The sequence below is a fragment of the Molossus molossus genome, unplaced genomic scaffold (assembly GCF_014108415.1).
Source record: "Molossus molossus isolate mMolMol1 unplaced genomic scaffold, mMolMol1.p scaffold_m16_p_11, whole genome shotgun sequence".
NCBI classification, from domain to species: domain Eukaryota; kingdom Metazoa; phylum Chordata; class Mammalia; order Chiroptera; family Molossidae; genus Molossus; species Molossus molossus.
The window spans coordinates 6,675,420-6,687,425 of NW_023425346.1; positions in this window are offsets into that span (position 1 = coordinate 6,675,420).

Consider the following 12,006-nt stretch of genomic DNA (forward strand, 5'->3'; position numbering starts at 1 on the left):
AGTATTCCACATGCTTAAATATTTCTCAAATTGTTTTTTAATATCTGTAAATTTCTGATTTCCACATAACCATAATTTTAAACGTTATTGCATTTTAAAAACATATTTGGCTAATTTTTATTATTTTTCTCAACTATATAATGTTGTCAAGAATTTTATTTTCAGAAAAATTTTTAACAAACCAGTAGAAACTCTTATCTATATTTCTAAGGTTACTCTTAGATTTAAAGAAACGCAAGTAGGATCAAAGAATGTGAACTTTAAATTTTTTTAAAACTTACCTTCATTGTTGAATGTATTACAGATGTCCCCCCTTGTTTCCCCATTGACCCTTTTCTCCACAATTCCAACCCCTCCTGCCTTCCCCACACTATTGTCAGTGTCCATAGGTTTTGCATATATGCATAGAAGTTCTTTGGTTTATCTCATCCCTCCCTCCCCCGCCTTCCCTCTGAGGTTCATCAAACTAACAACTAATTTGTACTTATTAATTCCTTGATATTTTTCACCCATCTCCTGCCCATCTGGCAAGCAACACAAATTCTCTGTATCTATGACTCTGTTTCTGTTCTGCTTGCTCATTTTGTTTGTAGATTCAATTGTTGATAGCTATGTATTTATTGCCATTTTATTGTTCATATTTTTCTTCTTCTTCAAGAGATTAGTCAGCATTGCATATAAGCTGGTTTGGTGGTGATGAACTCCTTTAGATTTTTCTTGTCTGGGAAACTCTTGATATATCCATCAATTCTAAATGATAGCTTTGCAGGATAGAGTAATCTTGGTTGTAGGTCATTACTTTTCATCACCTTGAATATTTCTTGCCACTCCTTTCTGGTCTGCAAAGTTTCTTTTGAGGAGAATCTAAAATGGCAGCGAAGTGAACAGAAGCTACACAGACCATCTCCCAGAACCAAACTGGAATTACAACTAAAACAAGGACAAATCAGTGGGAAAAAGCAACAGAAAAGCAGCTTGCAAGGACCATATAACCAGGGACACTGACACAATCCTGGTAGGATTGCGATTGCAAAGGCATGAGATGGGGGCTGGGAGCCCATGGTCAGCAGCAGCCTCAGCTGTGAGCAGCACTCTCGGGTTAAAGTCCCAAGCGGCTCTATAGCGCAGAGCCAGGACAGAGGCTAAAAAAGGCACAGCCACTCACCTTGGGCTCCAGCAGAGGGAGAGAAGATTGGACTGGAACTGTGTGGAGACACTCGGGATTTGGAGGGCTCTCAGAGCTTTTGCTGAGTTGCTGCCACGCAGGATGGTAGCCATCTTGCTCCTTCCCAGGGCTCTGGGGAGAGGCAGCATCCCTTCACTCAGAGATTCAACCCCACCCTGTGGGCCATTGAAATGCTAAATGAGGCTCATTAACAACCAGCATCTGCCTCACCCTCAGAAAAATCCCTTTATGCTGAGCACATGAGGGAGTTTTTCAATCAACTGACAACCCAAAACTCTTCACCTAACCTTGACTGCTAGCCTCCAGGCAAAAAACTAGAGGATAAAAGTACCTTTCCTGGGCTAGCAACTTTAACCAGGAAAGTAAGACTTGACAGTGGTGTTTAACGTGGGTCCTCCCTCGCTCATGTAAACCCAGCAGAGGGACCACAAACAGCAGAACACCAACACCCACAGGGAAAACTGGATAGGCTCCAAAGCCCACTGTGATAGCCAAAATGGTGAAACACAGAAACAGAAGCAAAATGAAAGAACAAGACACCACCACTGAAGATGAGATCAATATGGAGCACTTAGGAAGTTAACAGAGCTAGAATTCAAAGCCATGATCTTGAGGAGGCTCAACAGCATCAGTAAGGACATAGAGATGCTGAAAATAAACCAATTGGAAATTAAAAACCACCAAGAAGAGATGAAAAATAACATATCAGAAATGAAAAACACATTGGAAGATCTAAAAAGCAGAGTAGAGGAAGCTGAGGACCAGATCAGTGAATTAGAAGGCAGGGTAGAAAAAAGTAAAGGAATGAAAAAACAAAAGGAAAAAGCAATTAAAAAACAGGAAGACAGCTTAAGAGAACTGTGGGACAAATGGAAATATAATAATATTCACATCATAGGAGTCCCTGAAGAAGAAGAAAATGAGAAAGGGTTAGAGAATATATTCAAAGAAATAGTGACAGAAAACTTTCCTAATTTGGTGAAGGAAGGAGGCATTAAAGCTCAAGAAGCACAGAGAACCCCAAGTAAGAAGAACACAAACAGGCCCACACCAAGACACATAGTAATCACAGTGCCAAAAATTAAAGACAAAGAGACAATCTTAAAAGCAGCAAGAGATAGGCAACAGGTTACCTACAAAGTAAAGCCCATAGGGTCTCAGCTGACTTCTCACAAGAAACACTACATGCCAGAAGGAAATGGCATGAAGTAACAAGGTCTTGAAAAACAAGGATCTGAATCCAAGACTACTCTACCCAGCAAGACTGTCATTCAAAATAGCAGGTCAAATAAAGAGCTTCTTAGACAAAAAAAAAAAAAAAAAAAAAAGGCTAAGGGAATACATTAGCACCAAACCAGCACTGTAAGGAATGTTAAAAGGACTGCTGTAATTAGTACAAGAAATAGGAAAAAAAAATATAACCAATTAAAAAAAATGGCAATAAAAAAGTACATATCAGTAATCACCTTAAATATAAATGAACTGAATGCTCCGATAAAAAGACACAGAGTAGCTGATTGGATAAGAAAGCATGACTCATCTATATGTTGTTTAAAAGAGACCCACCTCACAACAAAAAACTCACATAGGTTGAAAGTGAAGGGATGAAAAAAATTCTTCCAAGAAAATGGAAAGCAAGAAAAAGCTGGGGTAGCAATACTCATATCTGATAAAATAGATTTCAAAATGAAGGCCATAACTAGAGACAAAGAAGGCCACTACATAATATTGAAAGGATCTATCCAACAGAAAGATATAACCTTGACAAACATATATGCACCCAATATAGGAGCACCAAAATATATTAAAAATCTTCTGGAGGACTTCAGAGGAGAAATCCACAGCAATACAATCACAGCAGGGGACTTCAACATCCCATTGACACCACTGGATAGATCCTCTAGACAAAAAAAAATAGCAAGGAAACAGAAATTCTAAATGAGGCACTAGACCAAATAGATTTAATAGATATCTACAGAGAATTACACCCCAAAACTACAGAATTCACATGGGACATTCTCAAAGAAAGACCACATGATAGGACACAAACTAAATCTCTACAAGTTCAAGAATATTGAAATCATATGAAGCATCTTCTCAGATCACAATGGCATGAAACAAGAAATCAATTGCAACAAAAACATGCAAAGACATTTGAATACATGGAGGCTAAATAGCATGTTATTAAACAATAAATGTGTTGCCAAGGAAATTAAGGAAGAAATGAAAACCTTCCTGGAAACCAATGAAAATGAAAACACAACAAAACAAAATCTATGGGATGTGGCAAAAGCAGTTCTGAGAGGAAAGTTAATAGCACTACAGGCCTACCTCAAGAAACAAGAAAAATTTCTAATTGACAGTCTAAACTCACAATTTAAAAAATTAGGAATAAAACAAAAAGAAAACCCCAGAGCAAGTAGAAGGAAGGAAATAGTAAAGATCAGAGCAGAAATAAATGACATAGAGACCAAAAAAAAACAACTCAAAGGATCAATGAAACAAAGAGCTGGTTCTTCAAAAAGATAAACAAGATTGATGAACTCTTAGCTAGACTCAGCAAGAAACAAAGAGAGAGAACCCAAAGGCACAAAATCAGAAATGAAAGAGGAGAGGTAACCCCTGACACCACAGAAATACTAAAGATCATTAACTACTACTATGAACAACTATATAGCAACAAATTTGACAATTCAAGTGAAATAGACAAATTTCTAGAAACACACAGTCTCCAAAAACTGGACCAAGAAGAGAAATAAAACTTGAACAGACCAATAACAACTAAGGAAATTGAAGAGGTTATGAAGACTCTCCCAGCAAACAAAAGCCCAGGCACAGATGGCTTCATGGGAGAGGTTTACCGAACATTCTAAAAAGAACTAACACCCATTCTCCTCAAACTATTTCAAAAAATTCAAGAAGAAGAAAGACTTCCAAACTCGTTCTATGAGGCCAGCATAATTCTAATTCCAAAACCAGAAAAGACACTACAAAGAAAGAAAACTTTAAGCAAATGTCCCTGATGAACATAGACGCCAAAATCCTGAACAAAATACTAACAAAGCGGATTCAGCAATACATCAAAAAATTATTCACCATGACCAAGTGGGTTTCAATCCAGGAATGCAAGCCTGGTACAATATTCGCAAATCAATAAATGTGATACACCACATAAACAAAATGAAGAATAAAAACCACATGATCATATCAATAGATGCTGAAAAACCCTTCGACAAAATCCAGCATCCTTTTCTGATAAAAATGCTCAGCAATGTGGGAACAGAGGGATCATATCTTGACATAATAAAGGCATTATATGAAAGACCTACAGCCAACATCATACTCAATGGGCAGAAACTAAAAACATTTCCTTTCAGAACAGAAACAAGACAGTGATGTCCACTTCCGCCACTCTTATTTAACATAGTACTGGAAGTCTTAGCTACAGCAATCAGACATGAGGAAAAAATAAAAGGGATCCAAATTGGAAAGGAGGAAGTGAAACTGTCATTATTTTCAGATGACATGATATTATACATAGAAAACCCTAAAGACTCCATCAAAAATCTACTAGACTTAATAAATGAATTTGGCAAAGTAGCAGAATACACAATTAACATCAAGAAATTGATGGCATTCATATACACCAATGATGAACTCACAGAAAGAGAAACTGAAAAAACAATCCCATTTACCATTGCGACAAAAAAAAATTAAGATACCTAGGAATAAACTTAACCAAAGAAGTTATAGAGCTATTTGCAGAAAACTACAGGACATTGAAAAGAGAAATAGAGAAAAATATAAAAAAGTGAAAGCACATACCTTGTTCATGGATTGGAAGAATTAACATCATTAAATTGTCCATACTACCCAAAGCAATCTACCCAAAGATTCAATGCAATCATCATCAAAATACCAACGACATATTTCACAGAACTAGAACAAATACTTCAAAAGTTCATATGGAACCAAAAAATTCCCCGAATAGCCACAGCAATTTTGAAAAAGAAGGACAACGTAGGTGGGATCACAATACCAAATATCAGGTTATACTACAAAGCGACAGTAATCAAAAGAGTCTGGTACTGGCACAAAAACAGGCATATAGACCAGTGGAACAGAACTGAGAACCCAGAAATGGACACAAGGCAATATGCTCAATTAATATTTGACAAAGGTGGCCAGAGCATACAGTTGAGTAAATACAGCCTCTTTAATAAATGGTGTTGTAAAAATTGGACAGCTACATGCAAAAAAAAAAAAAAAAAATGAAAGTAGACCATCAACTTACACCCTACACAAGAATAAACTCAAAATGTATAAAAGACTTAAATGTGACCTTTGAATCTATAAAAATCTAGAAGAAAATGTAGGCATCAATATTTTGAACATCATACGCAGCAGAATTTTTACTGATTCATCACCTAAGGCAACAGAAACAAAGGAAAAAATGAATACATGTAACTAAATCAAACTCAAAAGCTTCTGCACAGGAAAAAAAAAAAAAACAATCATCAAAATGGAAAGGCAACCCACTGTATGGGAGAACATCATTGTCAATGATACATCAGATAAGGGGTTAAATACCAATATATATAGAGTGCTCATACAACTCCACAAAAAGAAGACAAAGAACCCAATTAAAAAATGGGCAGAGGAACTAAATAGACACCTCTCCAAACAGGACATACATATGGCCAAGAAACATATGAAGAAATGCTCAACATCACTAATCATCAGAGAGATGCAAATTAAAACAACAATGAGGTATCACCTCACACCTGTGAGAATGGCTGCTATCAACAAATCATCAAACTGCAAGTGTTGGCTCGGGTGAGGAGAAAAGGGGACTCCAGTACACTGCTGGTGGGAATGCAGACTGGTGCAGCCACTATGGAAAACAATATGGTGTTACCTCAAAAAATTAACTATTGAACTGCCATTTGACCCAGTGATCCCACTTCTAGGAATATACCCTAAGAAGCCTGAAACACCAATCAGGAAGAATATATGTACCCCCATGTTTGTAGCAGCACTATTTACAATAGCTAAGATCTGGAAACAGCCCAATTGTCCATCAGTAGACAAATGTATAAAAAACTGTGGTACATATACACAATGGAGTGTGTAAGAAAGAAAGATCTCTTATCTTTTGAGACAACATGGAGGGACCTGGAAAGTATTATCCTAAGTGAAATAAGCCAAGCAGAAAAAGATAAATACCACATGACCTCACTTATGTACAAAATATAATGAACATAACAGTCTGAGGAATATGGTAGACCCAGAAACATGGAAGTAGGGCACAGACTGACATACCTCAGAAGAGGGGGTGGGGGTGGGAAGAGATAAACCGCAGAACTATATGCATGTATGCATAACCAATGGACATGGACAACAAAGCCGGGTCAGGGAGGGGGGGATGGGGAGGAGGATGTCAATGGGGTAACAAAGGAGAAACATCTGTAACAAAAAAAAAAAAAGTTTCTTTTGTGAAATTAGTTGACAGTCTTATGGGAGCTCCTTTGTAGGAAATGAACTGCTTTTCCTTGCTGCTTTTAAAATTCTCTCTTTGTATTTAACCTTTGGAATTTTCATGATATGTCTTGGTTTGACCTCTTTGGGTTCATCTTGTTTAGGACTCTCTGAGCTTCCTAGACTTGTATGTCTATTTCCTTTACCAAGTTAGGGAAGTTTTCTGTCATTATTGTTTCAAATAGGTTTTCAATTTCTTGTCCTCTCCCTTCCCCTTTTTACACCCCTATGATGTGAATGTTGGCACGCTTGAAGTTGTCCCAGAGGCTCTTTACACTATCCTCATTTTTTGGATTCTTTTTTCTTTTAGCTGTTCTGATTGGGTGTTTTTTGCTTCCTTATATTTCAAATCGATGGTTTGCTTCTTGGCTTTCCTTACTCTTACTATTGATTCCCTGTAAATTATTTTTTTATTTTAGTTAGTGCATTCTTTATTTCGGACTGCTTGTTTTTTTATGTTGTTAATGTTCTCACTAAGTTTCTTGGAGGTTTCCTTAAGTTCTGTGCAGGTCTTACTAAGTTCCTTGAATGTCTCAACAAGTTCCTTGAGCATCCTTATAACCAGTGTTTTAAACTCTGCATCTGATTGATTGCTTATCTCCATTTTGTTTAGTTTTTTTTTTTTTTTCCTGAAATTTTGTTCTTTTCTTTTATTTGGGACATGTTTCTTTGTCCCCTCATTTTAGATGCTTCCCTGTGACTGTTTCTATGTACTAGGTAGATTTGCTATGTCTCCTAGACTTTATACGGTGACCTATTATTATAGGTGTACTGTAGGATCCAGTGGCCCAGTCTCCCTTATCACCCCAGCTGGACCCTCGAGGTGCAGTCCTAGTGTGGACTGTACACCCTTCTGTTGTATTGAGTCTTGATTGCTGTTGGCACATTGATGGGAGGGATTTACTCAGGCTGATTAGCTGCAGGGACTGGCTGTGCCCACTGACCACTGGCTCTGACTACCTTGGAGGATAAGCTGTGCAGGGGCCCACCACACAGAGCAAGACTTACTTCAGCAGGGCTCTGGTGCCCACTGAGTCCACTCGTTGAGTGTGTCACTTGTGGAGGTGTTTGGGTGGTGGTCTTTCGATGTGGTCTGAAGCTGTCCACTAGGTGTGCTGGCTCTGGGGCAAGGTCAGCCACTGATCTGGGGCCACCCGGCATAAGCTACAAAGTGATCTGCAGATGGCTTCTTCTTGTGCTGGGCTTTAAGGTGGCCAGGGAAAGCCAAGTTGTGAACCAAGGCTGACTGCTTCTAGTGCTAGGCCTGGGGCTCGCTGAGACAAGATGCTGCTTTTTTGAGAGATTTTAGAAAACTCTGAAGTAGGATCCAAGACAGGCCAATTCTATGGTAAAGCCTTTGGAAACAGCTTGGGTGGGCCCAAAAGTTGCATGGGGCGGTGCTTTGGGGAATCACCAGGGTGGGGCAAACAGCGTGAGCCAGGTTGCTGGAGTCCCAGGTATGGCTGCCATCTGCTTCCCTGGGAAAGGGCTCACCAAAGGAACAAAGGCCTTCAGCAGCAAATCTGTCCAGGAGAGAGCTGTTCCCCCAGCCCTTGTCTGGAGGCCAAACAACTCAGTTCTTCCCGTATGTCTCTGGTGCCTTTCAAGCTGCAGCCCTCTGAGCTCAGAGGGAGCTAGTCTGAGTAAGGTCATGCACTGGCCCTTTAAGAGGAGCTGCCTGGGACTCCAGAAGCCTCAGCCTCCCTCAACCTCAGTTCCCGCTGGTTTTACAGCCAGGAGTGATGGGGACTTCTCTTCCTGGTGCTGAAACCCTGAGCTGGGCCCCTGGTATGGGACAGGGACTCCCTCACTCCTCAGGAAAGATCTTCCTAGCCAAGGTATCCTCCTGATTTTTATCCACCACATGTGGGTGTGGGCCCAGCCCATCCACCTCCGCCCTCCTACCAGTCTCCATGTGGCAGCTGCTTTAATTTCCTGGTTGTAAGACTTCCATTCAGCTCGACCTCAGGTGGTTCTGAAGGATGGTTGTTCTGTAGTTTAGCTGTCATTTTGATGTGGTTGTGGGAGGGAATGATACCGGGTTTACCTACCCGCCATCCTGACCAGAAGTCTAAGAATATGAACTTTTAAAATTAAACATGTTTATTCCCATTTTATTTTCCATTTTATATACTACCAATACTATATTAAAATGATCAACTTATTAAGCATCAATATTTTTAAAATTATATTTCCTATTACTATTCCTTCTATTGCTTTCCACCATATCAGCCTTATGTCTAACAGAAATAAATTTAGAACATGCAAGTTCCAGTCATGTAATAATAGGCACTTGAACTTTCATTTAGTAATAAAATGTATTTCACATGCTTTAGTCCAGGTGGGGGGCAGATAAGATGAGAGAGAGAGAGGGAGGGAGAGAAGAGACTTAAGAAGTTGACTCACTGGGAGGCTGCCAAATTCATATGGTCAGGGCAGACTGGCAAACGAGACCTAAAGAAGAGCTTATGTTGCCACTCAAACCTGAAGGCAATCTGGGGCAGAATTTCCTCTTCTTCAAAGAATCTCAGCTTTTTTTGTTTTTGTTTTTGTTTGCTTAACACCTTCAACCTATAGCAAACATACTCTGTCTCCAGAGAAAATAATGACCAGATATGTGTCTTCATAGTTAAAGAGGATTTCTATATATGGTATATAGATTTTATTTAATTTGATCATTTTTGGCTTTTTATTGTTTTTATAATTTATACTGAATATACCTACCATTAGGGTTATTTAGAAATTGCATCCTACTATTTATTCTACTTATTTTATATATGTCCCATTTGTTTTATTTTTAATGTGTTCTCTTTTTCTGCATTCTTATAAGTTAATTGGTTATTTTACTGCATTTTATCATTTTTCTTATTATCTATAACTGTTTTATTTATTTATAGTTTCAGAGTTATATTGTACATTTTCAATTTATCACATTCTTCTTCAAGTTACATTATCCTACTTCATGTACATTGCAAAGGACTTTATTTTAGCGTATTTTCATTTTTCATTCTTTGTACTTTGTACTACTTTTTACAAATAGTTTTCTTTTATATGTTATAATCTCCACTATAGAATTGTATTGTCCTTTATACAATTATCTTTTTAAGATCTTTAACCTATAACAAAGGTCTTATATATTTATCCACATATTTATCTTTATAGCTCTTTTTATTCATCTGTATAAATCCCATTTCAAAGTGTTACTATTTTTCTTATGCCCTAAGGCTTTGTATATTAATACATACACACACACACACACACACACACATATATATATATATATAATGCATGTAAATAATTTTGGTTTTGTATGCTGAAATATCTTTTTTTTATCTTTGATCTTGAAATAAGTTTTCTCTGTGTAATGAATTCTAGGTTACAATTTTGTCTTTCAACTGAACTAAAGATTCTCCTCTGCTGTTTTATAATGTTCATTGTTTCTGATAAATCTAGTGTCATCCTTAACTTTGGTCCTCTAGAAGTAATTTATTTTATTCTCAGACTTTTCAAAAGTCAATCTATCACTCATTTTATTTATTTATTTTTTTATTAATTAATTAATTTTTTTGTTATAAAAGTTTTTCCTTTTTCCCTCACTGATTCCCGCCCTCCCTCCCTGCCCTGTCCCCAGCTTTGTTGTCCAGGACCATTGTTCATGCATACATGCATATAAGTTCTGTGGTTTATCTCTCCCCCAACCCCCTCTTCTGGGAATTGTCAGTCTATACCCCATTTCCACGTCTCTGGGACTACCCCATTCCTCAGACTGTTATGTTTATTATATTCCACAAATAAGTGAGATCATATGAAACTTGTCTTTCTCTATTTGGCTTGTTTTGCTTGCTTAGGATAATACTTTCCAGGTCCCTCTATGTCATCTCAGAGGATAAGAGATCTTTCTTTGTTACAGCTGCATACTACTCCATTGTGTATATGTACCACAGCTTTTTTACCCATTTGTCTACTGATGGACAATTGGGCTGTTTCCAGATCTTAGCTATTATAAATAGTCCTGCTACAAATATGGGGGTACATATATTCTTTATGATTGGTGTTTCTTTCGGGCTTCTTGGAGTATATTCCTAGAAGTGGGATCACTGGGTCAAATAGAAGTTCAATTGTTAATTTTTTGAGGTAACACTATATTGTTTTTCATAGTGGCTGCACCAGTCTGTATTCCCACCAGCAGTGTACTAGAGTCCCCTTTTCTCCACACCCTCGCCAACACTTGCAGTTTGATGATTTGTTGATGGCGGCCATTCTCACAGGTGTGAGGTGATACCTCATTGTTGTTTTAATTTGCATCTCTCTGATGATTAGTGATGTTGAGCATTTCTTCATATGTTTCTTGGCCATATGTATGTCCTGTTTGGAGAGGTGTCTATTTAGTTCCTCTGCCCATTTTTTAATTGGGTTCTTTGTCTTCTTTTTGTGGAGTTGTATGAGCACTCTATATATATTGAAAATAAACCCCTTATCTGATAAATCATTGGCAGTTATGCTTTCCCATACAGTGGGTAGCCTTTCTGTTTTGATGATTGTGCAGAAGCTTTTGAGATTGATGTAGTCCTGCTATTTTTCCCAATTCATTTATTAAGTCTAGTACATTTTTGATGGAGTCTTTGGAGTTTTCTACGTATAATAACATGTCTACTGGGAATAATGGCAGTTTTACTTCCCCCTTTCCCATTTGGATCCCTTTTATTTTTTCTTCATGTCTGATTGCTGTGGCTACAACTTCTAGGACTATGTTGAATAATAGTGGCAAAAGTGGGCATCCGTGCCTTGTTCCTGTTCTTGAGGGGAATGCGTTTAATTTTTGCTCATTGAGTATGATGTTATCTGTAGGTCTTTCATATATGGCCTTTATGAGGTCATGATATGATCCCTCTATTCCCACATTTCCGAGTGTTTTTACCAGAAATGGATGCTGGATTTTGTCGAAGGGTTTTTCAGCATCTATTGATATGATCATGTGGTTTTTATTCTTCATTTTATTTATGTGGTGTAACACGTTTATTGATTTGCGAATATTGTACCAGCCTTGCATACCTGGGATGAATCCCACTTGGTCATGGAGAATATTTTTTTTGGTGTATTGCTGGATTCAATTTGCTAGTACTTTGTTCAGGATTTTGGCATCTATGTTCATCAGGGATATTGGCGTGTAGTTTTCTTTCTTTGTAGTGTCTTTTTCTGGTTTTGGAATTAGAATTATGCTGGCTTCATAAAATGAGTTTGGAAGTCCTTCTTCTTCTTGACTTTTTTGAAATAGTTGGAGG